Source organism: Oryctolagus cuniculus, chromosome 1 (assembly GCF_964237555.1).
Source record: "Oryctolagus cuniculus chromosome 1, mOryCun1.1, whole genome shotgun sequence".
Lineage (NCBI taxonomy): Eukaryota > Metazoa > Chordata > Mammalia > Lagomorpha > Leporidae > Oryctolagus > Oryctolagus cuniculus.
Genome location: NC_091432.1, coordinates 129,958,858 through 129,968,926, shown reverse-complemented (window position 1 = coordinate 129,968,926; position 10,069 = coordinate 129,958,858).

Genomic DNA, 10,069 nt, shown 5'->3' with positions numbered 1-10,069 from the left:
TGGAGGCCACCCTCTGGAAAGTGGACTATTCCAGAATCTGGGTTTGGTTCCACCATATATTGAGAAAGCCTCAGTATGCATGCTGAGATATTAATGTGTTACTTCAAAGCCCAAAGTCACAGTAGACAACTGGGTGTGGAAAGTCACAGGCTCAGTGCTTATAGAAGGTGCTACTTCCAGGAGAGCACAGGAGGTAGGCAGTAAATTTTATTTCACTGGTATCATGGTTCCAAGGGAGAGTCTCTAACTTCATAACATTTGAGAACTAGTGGTTGTCATAGAATATTTAGAGAACTCAGAAAACAGAAGAGAATGTTGTTGAGGCCCCAAAAGTGAACAAATCTGAGAGCAATGAAGACTGATTTTCATTTAGATTGATCCTAGAGTTTTTTTGCTAGGGGCCCTGGTTAGCATGTAATGATTTGTAAAATATCATCATGAAGATTAATCAAAATTTATGAATAAGGCATACATTGCCTTATTACCAAGATGCCTTGTAACAAAGTACCTTGTTACCAAAAGGTATCAGATTGTATGAAATGGATCTCCTTGGGTGAGGATGTCATTAGTATGATGTTATACCTGTGTCCATTATGTAAGGTGGATGCAGTTAATATCTTTGAAAATGTTGTGAATTATGACCAGGCTGTTGAGATGTCCCGTGTGTATCTTGATGAGATATACTATGGCCATTCAAGGTAAAAGCAAACAGACTGAGTCTATAATAGATAAAGATAAAGCACTGAAGAATAAAGATAATAGATAAAGATAAATATATATAAATAATAGATAAATATATGCAATATATAATAGATAAATATATATAATATAATAGATAAAGATAAAGCACTGAAGAATAAATTGGCCACATTCTCAATGGATGACAACTGATTTAATTATTGAACAGAATAAAAATATTTGCTATAAGATATGGAGCATAATAGATGACAAATAGCATTAAGATTATAATCCACCATGAAGTGCCATTTATTCTTTCTAGGTTTTGCAAACAGGCAACATTGAACTATGAAATGTGGAAGAAGAGGCATAATCACCCCTATGTTAATTAGGCCTTCTGTAATACATTAAATTTTTCTTTTTTAAAAAAGATTTATTTATTAATTTGAAAGGCAGAATTACAGATAGGCAGAGAGAGAGGGAAAGAGAGAGTAAGCTCTTCCATTCACTGGTTCACTCCTTAGACAGCTGCAACAGCTCCAGCTGTGCCCATCCAAAGCCAGGAGCCAGGAGGTTCCTTCAGGTATCCCACATGGGTGCAGGAGCCCAATGACTTGGGTCATGTTCTGTTGCCTTCCCAGGCCATAGCAGAGATCTGGATGGGAAGTGGAGCAGCTGGGACTCAAATTGGCACAATATGGGATGCCAGCATCACAGATGACAGCTTTACATGCTATACCACAGTGCTGGCTCCTAATGCATTTTAAAAAAAAGATTTCTTTATTTGAAAGGCAGAGGTACATAGAGAGAAGAACAGAGACCTTTTATCCTCTGATTTGCTCCCCAAATGGCTGTAGTGGCCATGGCTGGTCTGGGCCAAAACTAGGAAAAAGGAGACTCACAGGGTTCTCTCACATGCGTACAGGGGCCCAAGTACTTGGGCCATCTTTCACTGCTTTCTCAGACACATTAGCAAGGAGCTGGATTGGAAGAGGAGGAGCCACATCTTGAACTGGCACATATATGGGATGGTGGCTATGCAGATGGTGATTTAATCCTCTACGCCATAACACTGTCCCCATGTAATACATTTCACTTCTTGAATGATTTAATTTTTTTTATATTGGTCAATTTTATTTAACTTAATTTGGGCTTTATAGGGTCCCATTTTATCTAGCCAATTTGTCACTTCCAAAAATTGCTTTAGATTTATTACTCATGCAATTGGAATCTCAGCCACCAATGGGACATTTGGTCACATTGAACTGCGGAAAATTGAAGCAGTGTTAAAGTGAAGTGACTAAGTGATGTCCTTGTTTTATATTTATTAATTATTTTAAGAGTAAAAGTGACACTCTAAATTTATTGTAATGCCTAGTTAAGATTCTGATTTCATCCACACCATTCATTACACCCATAAATCTGTAGATATATGGCTTTTTAGAAGCTGTGAAAGGTAATTTAGATCTTATGTTGTAGGAACACAGAATTCAATTAGTGTCATTTTTATATTTTTATCTAAAATAAATTTTAGATTTCTAATTATTTCAGAATATGGGGCTTTCAAAAATATATACATATACATGGCTAAGTTACTATTTTTTTTGTATTTTCTTCCTGTTTCTAGTTTATTTTTTCCTGGACAGTTTTTGGTTCACAAAAAGTTTTCTTAATTTGGAAGTCACAGTGACTAAATGGAAGACAGATATATAGAAATCTTTTATGGCAGATTCACTCCTAAAATGGCCACATGGCCAGAGCTGAACCATGCCAAGTCCAGGAGTCTGGAACCCCATCAAAAATCTACTACGTAGTTGGCATTGGCCCAAAAAGTTGGGCCACTCTTACTGCTTTTTAGTCATATTAGCAGGGACTGAATTACAAACATTACAGGTGGGACTTAACTAGTATTCTGATATGAGATGCCAACATCAGAAGTGTTGCCTTAACCTAGTGTGCCACAACACCAGCTGTGATTTTTTTTATTTTTTTAATCTTTTGGGTTTTTTTTTTCTTTTCTTTCCTTTTTTTCCTAGTTTTTTATTTAGACACATAAAGCCACTTTTTTTTTTCTAATACCACGCTGTGTGAATCTTCCAGGCTTTTGCAGCTAACACAGGAAGAAATGAGAATGTACCACTTTGCCATAGTCTCCATAATATATTGCCCCAGTTGGGATAGTCTCTCATCTTCCATAGCTGTTTACATTGGAATTCCAAGTTCAAAGTGTAGATGTGATTTCTTTTGGGGCCTCTTTACCTGATTTCCAATCAGCCACCATTTTGCTATGTGCTTGCATGGTACTTCCTCTGTCTTTGTGCATCCCTAGTGTCTTATAAAGACCCCACTCATTTGAATTAAGGATTCACCTCATGATATCATTATAATTTAATTACCTAATAAATGGTTTTATTGGTAAACAGTTTAATTTGGGATTAGTGTTTCAAGATATGAATTTTGAGAACAAACAATTCAGCCCAGAACAATGAACAGGGACCCAGTGCTCTGTCTCAGAGGCAGGCAGTTCTAAGGAGGACTAAGTATTTGAAGTTAGGAGTAGGGCTCCTCACAGCATTTTCAATACAATCACCATCTTATATGGGCACCTGCATGAACACACATACACACACAGACACTTACACTTATATACACACACACAAACTAGCATGGGATGTCTAAATGTTTTGTACAGGTAAAATCAATATAGTATCTGATAGGATGAAAATTAGGGAACAATTAAATGTGATGAGAAGTAGAAAAATGGTAATAAAATCTGCAGTTACACAAACATATATCACTCTCTTTGTGTTTACCACAGCAGCTGTATTATATACATTTTTATAGATTTAACACAAAATATATATTAGTACTCAGTTCATTGATAAGCAGCTTGAAATTACAAGCTCTAGTCATAGTGTGAGAGGTATAACATTGATTCAGACAGAGAAATTGAGTTGACAAAGGGAAGTCAGCAACAATTGAGTGTGACTTTCCCACTTTTTCTCTTCTCAAAGATCCCCATTGAATCTATATCTCCAACTTCAAAATAAACAACTCCAGCTGGCACATTGTGGGGAATCTCACAGGAGTCCCAAGAGTTACAGAACACCACTAGCCCAAAAAAAAAAAAAAGAGAAAAAGCAAACCAAGATGGAGTTACTTAAGCTAAAGCTACTAAGCACCAGGAACTGTCCAGACCTTCTGCCAGAAACAGACACAGCTGGTAAGCACGATAAGGACAAGGAAACATTACATCATTAAGAAGCAGCCAACCAGCTGGCAACTACATTACTTCACCCACTTTACCGTATCACAATTGCGTACACTCAGAAGGCTTCTATTGCACCATTGGCCACACCCAAAAACCAACTTCTGATTGGTGACACCCAAAAAGGATGGGCCTGTGATTGGTGACACCCAAGATCACAATCACTGCCCACCTACGCCAGAGGGGGGATAAAAATCAAGCCTCACAACTGCTTTCCATCCTCTTGGGGAACAATGGCTTATTGCAAGTGATGGCTGAGTGGGTCTGCTGCATCTTTCCAAAGCTCTGCCAGATTGTTCACTGGCCAAAACTGCTTGCTACTCCACTGGACCCGACCTTGTCTAGACGTCCTAGCTGCTGCCAGAGCTGACATTGAGGCAAGACCAAATTTCTACCCAACCCCATCCCACTCATAAGACTGAGAAGCTAGTATTAATTTCTAGTCATTTTATGTATTAGGAGTTGGCTCTGCAAAGTCCTGTTGAGTTAAATGTGAAGTTAAGCTTATTTTTTCCAATTTTGTAACTTATAGCTGTGTTGTTATCAGTGATTGTATATATATTTTCATTTGCTTGAAGTTGAACAGTTTTATTAATCTATTTTGTTGTTATGTTTTGTCCAAAGTAGTTTGTCCATTTAATATCTGGAAGGTTATAACTGGGAATATTTGTTAATCATATATTAATTCATGGGAAGCAAATAATAGCAATGGATGGCATCTAGTCTGTCGTATTTTGACTATTATTAATAAGTCCTGGTACATTTAATCCAAAAAAGCAGTAATTAGTGATCTGTGTACATAGGGATATTTGTTTATTGTCTAGTCCATAATATATTTTTGTTTGAAGACTTGTGGGATGGTTTGTGTTAGTACTACAGGGTATGTCCAAAATTTAGTTCTTAGTGCAGTAATTTTCCATGAGTCTTCTATGCTTGTGAGATATTTATTACTGCCAGGTCCCAGTTGTTATTGTGACCTTTTATTTTAAGCTCTCCATTATATGGCAGGTTTGGAAAATCGACCATGCATAAGATTGTGGTGTTTGTGTTGTTGTATTGTCTTATAGTATCTTCTGGCCATGGAAGTCCATATGGGAATGGTTTTGATTAAGTTGAGGATGAAAATCTAGGATGTCTCACTGGCAGTGTTGGTCCTTTATCTTGGTTTGTCTCAGTTGAAGTGGTTGAAGTAGAAGAAATAGTATTTTCTTTCTCCTCTTCTTCTGTTTGTTTTCCCTCTTGTTGTTTATATTGTTGTTTGCCATAGTCCTCACAGCCCTCATCATCCCCCATGTCCAGTTGGTACCAGAATTGGTTCCAGGGCCTGGCGCTGTGGCATAGTGGGTAAAACTGCTACCTGCAGTGCCAGCATCCCATATAGGTATAGGTTTGAGTCCCAGCTGCTGCACTTTCAATCCAGTCTCTGCTATGGCCTGAGAAGGCACTAGAAGATTGTCCAAGTCCTTGGGCCCCTGCACTCACATGGGAGACCCAGAAGAAGCTCCTGGCTCCTGGCTTCAGATCAGTTCAGCTCAAGCCACTGTGGCCAATTGGGAAGTGAACCATTGGATGGAAGACCTCTCTCTCTCCCTATGCCTTTCTTTCTCTAACCCTTTCAAATAAATAAATAAATAAAACTTAAAAAAAGAATTGGTTCCAGGCTGACAAGTTTAAAGTTCATAGCGTTTTGGCAATAAAACTGAGACATGTTGTGTCACTGTATCCTCTTGATCTGTCTATTTGATACCTTTATAGAGTTCAGTTATTTTTGTAGAAATTCATGGGTTTCATTTACTTTTAACACTTACATTATGTCATTTCCTACTATCTACCTGTAGTATGGTTATATTGATTTGGATGCCATAACTTGTCTCCATATTTCCATTTTTTCATATGTATGTGGGTCAGCTGAAGTTAGTTCTGGTGTATCAAAGTGTGTGTAGCACCAGATGCTATATCTTCTATTTGCTTTGTAGTATTCTTTGCATTGTCTGTATAAACATATTAACTTAAATGGAAGCATAAGGCATATTTGGCATTGAAGTTATTAATGTTATAAGAGATGATTTTGGCAAGCTATTTATGATCAAAATATCTGGCAATTTTGGTAATATTTTCATCAAGATTTTTCCAGATTGTCAGTATGATTGTAGGTTGGAGTACTAGGGTTGGTGGTGAAATACTTGGCGGGGGGAGAAGCTTTGGGATTGTGATTTGAAGAAATTGATGGATAATATAAGAGATGATAAGGAATTCATATTATTCTGTTTCTGTCTCAGGTTGTAAGCAGTAGTAAAGTTTGTCAAGATGTCTTCTCATTGAGCATGCCAATAATTGGTATAAAATGGTGAGATGATGAATATTTAATTGTGGAAGTAGGTCATCGATATAGGTTATTATATTTTTGATGAACGGTTCTTGATTTGTATCAATGCTATCTATTTCATCATCAATCAAGATTATGCTTTCATTGGTTTTATCTGTTTCCATACACTATTGGGCTCTTTTTTTCACATTCCTGGATTGTGTATCCAGCTAGGAATTGATCTGGTGTAAAAGGTGATGAATGGAATCTTTGTATAAATCCATCTGGGCTCTGCAGGTCTACCATATATGTATATGGGTTTGTAGTGATTATAGTCCAGTTATTAATATCCATTTATTTTTATTCTTTTAAGGTTTAAATCAAACAGAAGGTGCAGTTGGAGATGAGCTTTCTCTACCAGTCACTGCTGTTCACTCACTGTTCATAAAATGTTAATATCAAGACAGGACAACTGCAGTAAAGATTAAACAGGTTGTATATATTGTAGAGAGTAAGGTTTTGAAGAATCTTGAAGTTGATTTCATGGGGTTGCACAGGCAGATTAGCATCCCATCATCAGGATAGATCAATGTTATTGAATGTTAATGTTAATGTCTGTGTCAGTGTAAGTGTTGAAGATGTTGGACTCAAACTCTGAGGTTGGACTCTTGTCCAGGATACTCACAAGGACGTCTAGTAGTTGGTTGTCATAAATCCATCTGAGGGCAGCAATGGTTTTAGTGAAGGTAGTGATGGCTTGTATTGTTGATGGATCCAGGTTGGGTTGGCAATTCGCAGGCATGGTGCTGTTCCAGATAAGCACAAGAGTTTTGACCTAAGTTTACAGAAATATTAGTTGATCTCTCCTTGGGAGTTTTAATAGTCCTTTTTTGCCTGTGGTCCAGTATGTATTTCCTGGTCCACTGGCTATAATTTCTTGTCAGGATAATGTTTGATCCTTAAGTGTTTTTTTTAAATTAACTTAAAAGGTTTAACTTTGTGTTTTGAATTTTCTTATGGTGTTACTTCTAACTTAAAATCTTCATTGAAGTAATTAATATTCCTGAATAACTCATTTTAATCCTTTAAAATTATGCTTGATATTTCCTACAAAAACAATTTGTTGGCCATCAATGGATTATACTTCCCAGAGAGGAAAATTATTCTAATACATTTAATGGATTAGTATAGCTGGAAAACAGAGTATTCTTTAATAACTTTGTGAATATTTAAAATTGTACTATCTGATATTTCTTTACCCAAAAGTTCCTGAAATTCATCTATTCATCAGCTCAACTGATTTTCTGTATATATCTAACAAAACTTTTTTTAGATCTGCACTTAATTTCTGGTTTCTCCCACAAATTAGGCAATTAGACAAAATAAGAGTGTCAAAGATCTCCTACTTTTCCTCCTTTTCCTGTCTAAATAAGAATAGTCATGAAATTATTATCAAATTCTTGTCAATCTGACTAGTAGTGTCATGGGCATTGATGCTTGGCCCACAGCAATTGGTAATTTTTGGTTTTTAAGTACAATGTGTGAATTATGCTGTTCAAATTTCTGTACCATCTCTGATCTGGTAATTGCCTTTCAGTGACTTTATTCTACAAATTGGGAGACCTCAGTCTTGAGCTTCCATTTTAAGTAACTTCACCTCAGACCCAAAAGCAAATTATTACTTAGTTCTCAGCATCATACAATTTAAACAGAAAATGAAGTTGCAGACACTAATGAGCTAGAATGGTACCATGAAGTAGTGGATTCCCTTGTCCTTTCCAAGAGTTTTTGCTCCCTATGGTGGTAGCCACATACCTCTGACAATAGGAGTTGCACATTTTGTAACTGCAGTTGAAGATTCTAAGGTGAGTCCTGAGAAGAGAGGAAGTGGAAAGGCCATACTCAATTGTTGTTGATTGGACTTTAACAAATAATTTTCTCTCCTTGCATCTTAAATGTACCTTCTGAGTAATGACTGGCAATTGTAATATTGAGCACTTAGTCAATAAGAGAGCTCTAATACTTGATTAGCACTAAAAGAAGAATGAAAAATATAGTTATTGTGATATGAAGAGAATGATAACCACAGAGTGAAACTGACTAATTTAGGATCCCAAAAGGACTAAAATTTGAGGTCAATTTTCAGCTATTTGGAGGTTCCATGATGGTGGAATAGAGAGGAAGCTTCCTGCTCCAGCCCAAGTGAAGATAGTTTAAAAAAAGTGGAGACAGTGTAGTCTCAGAGAAGACTTAGGGAAAAAATGAGAGAGGAAATTATGGAAATTAGAGGGATATGGTGGACCTATGTGGAGTTTGTGGGTGCCCAAAGTTTGGGACTCCAATAGCTGAGAATCTACACACCAGCACTGGAAAGTGAGGTGAGATCAGACCACAGAACAACAAGCCACTGGCAACAAAGTGGCAGGAAGAGCCTAGAGGGAATGAAGCCCCATAGCGAAAAGTGCATCAGCCAAACTAAAGGAGAAAAAAAAAGGACAGTATGGACACATTTCTCTCTCTCTGCTCACTTTACAAAGGTGTACTGTGACAAGCCGACAGAGCAGGTGCCATTGTGGACATATGTAACAGCTGCACCAGCTCACATCTGTGCCTGGCAATCAACTGAGTGGAAACTCCTGACTCTGGTGGGAAGAAATAACAGGGGGCTAGGATCTTGTGACTGTGTGAAGCTTCTGAACTGGGACTGTGAAAAATAACTGAGGGTGTGTGTGAGAATTCATGGTGTGGCTGGGATTTAAGCAGTCTCAGTGGGAGATGCCACAAGCTCAGGAGTTCCTGGATACCTGGTGAGAGACGTTGTTGGGGATCTGAACTTACACTGAGGACTGCACCAATCCTTTGTGTGATCCTTGGGACAGAGCAGATGAGTATTATAACCATCGTGGCTAGTGCTCAGGCACTGGTCTCCATTGAGGAGAAACGTTCAGCTGTGCAGCATATATTTACCTTCTGGTTAAAAAAAAAGAGAGAGAAGATTTAACACCCCCAAACTGGGTGTGTCACCTTAGGCATGCTCTTAACCATGGAGATCTGAACAGAGCTCTCTAGCCACACCCACTAAAGGCCTCTAGAGATTCACAGAAATCAGACAACCCACTTAACTATCGAGTCATAGTACAACAATAAAAGGTGCCACAGTGGGGGAAAAAAAAGAAACCAGTGAATATCTCCACAAATGCTGAAAAACATACACAATAATCCAAGAAACAAGAATAAGAATAAGGAAGACAACATGATGCTTCCAAAGGAAAATAACACATCAATACTAGATTATGAAGACAATGAGATAAAAGAAATGCAAGAAATGGAGCTCAAAAGATTGATCATAAGATTACATAGAAGTAATCAAAAGCAAGCACATGAACTACTGAAATCCATCCATGCAGGACATGAAAGAACATCTCACCCATGAAACTGAGATCCTAAGGGGGAATGAACGTGAAATGAAAAATTCAATAGAACATGAAATAGAGATCATAATGAGAAATCAAAATGAAATGAAAAAATCAATAGAAGAAATTAAAAATGCAGTGGAGAACCTTAAAAGCATAATCAGTGAGGCAAAAGAGAGAATATCAGACTTAGACAAAGCACAGGAAAGTATACAGTCAAACCAAAGAAGAAGAAATTAGAAATCTAAAAAATATTATTGGGAATTTACAGGATACTACAAAAACATGACAATTGGGTGCTAGGAGTTCTTCAAGGCATGAAGAGAGAGAAAGGATTAGAGGGCCTTTTTAGTGAAGTACTAGCAGAAAACTTCCCAGGTTTGGAGAAAGAAAGGGACGTCCAAG